This window comes from Dipodomys ordii, unplaced genomic scaffold, assembly GCF_000151885.1.
Source record: "Dipodomys ordii isolate 6190 unplaced genomic scaffold, Dord_2.0 Scaffold180, whole genome shotgun sequence".
Classification (NCBI taxonomy): Eukaryota; Metazoa; Chordata; class Mammalia; order Rodentia; family Heteromyidae; genus Dipodomys; species Dipodomys ordii.
Window position 1 is genome coordinate 1161059 of NW_012267396.1, and position 966 is coordinate 1162024.

Sequence of the window (966 nt, forward strand, 5' to 3'; positions counted from 1 at the left end):
GGAAGTGGCGCTGTAGCTCAAGTGGTAGAGCGCTCGCCTTGAGCTGAAGAGCTGAGGGACAGCGCCCAGGCCCAGAGTTCAAGCCCCACAACCAACAAAAAAAAAAAAAAGAAAGTAGCTCAAGCCAGGCGCTGTTGGCTCACACCTGTCATCCTAGCTACTCAGGAGGCTGAGATCTGAGGATCGCAGTTCAAAGCCAGCCCAGGCAGGAAAGACCGTAAGACTCCTATTTCCAATAAACCACCAGAAAACCGGAAGTGGCGCTGTGGCTCAAGTAGTAGCGCGCTCTCCTTGAGCTGAAGAGCTGAGGGACAGCGCCCAGGCCCAGAGTTCAAGCCCCATGACCGACCAAAAAAAAAGAAAAGGAGCTCAGTGGTATAGCACTTGCCTAGCAATCATGAGGCTGAAGGTTTGCTCCCTAACACCACTAAAAAGAAAAATATAGCCGAGTGTCTGTGAAGCATACCTGTAATCCCAGCTACTCAAGAGACTGAGATCTGAAGATCATGACCTGAAGCCAACCCTAAGCAGGAAAGTCTGTAAGATTCTTATCTCCAATTAACCACTAAAAATGCCAAAGGTGGAGCTATGGCTCAAGTGGCAGAGCACTAGCCTTGAGCAAAAAAAAAAGCTAAGGGACAGGGCTGGGGCATTGAGTTCAAGTCCCAGGACCAGCACACAAAACAAAGTAGCACAACTCCATCTCAATCAATAAGCCAAGCGTGGTAGCATCCATTGGGCCAGTAAAGCAGGGAGGCAGGGGTAAGAGGATCAGAACCTGATGCCTGCCTTGAGCAAAAACATGAAACCCTATACAAAAAGTAACTACAGTTAAAAAAACAAAGGTGGCGGAAGCATGGCACCAGAGGTAGAGGGCCTTGCTAGAAAGGCGAAAGCTCTAAGCTGAAACTCTGGTATTAAATCAATACTTGAGGGCTGGGAAGGTGGCTCAGTGGTAGAGCGCTT

General features: G+C 49.1%; 1 protein-coding gene across 1 annotated transcript in view; it reads right to left on the reverse strand.

Annotated features, from left to right (window-relative positions):
* The window catches only part of Dock6 (dedicator of cytokinesis 6), a 75262-nt gene that overhangs the window by 17552 nt on the left and 56744 nt on the right, over nt 1-966 (reverse strand). The window lies entirely within an intron of this gene.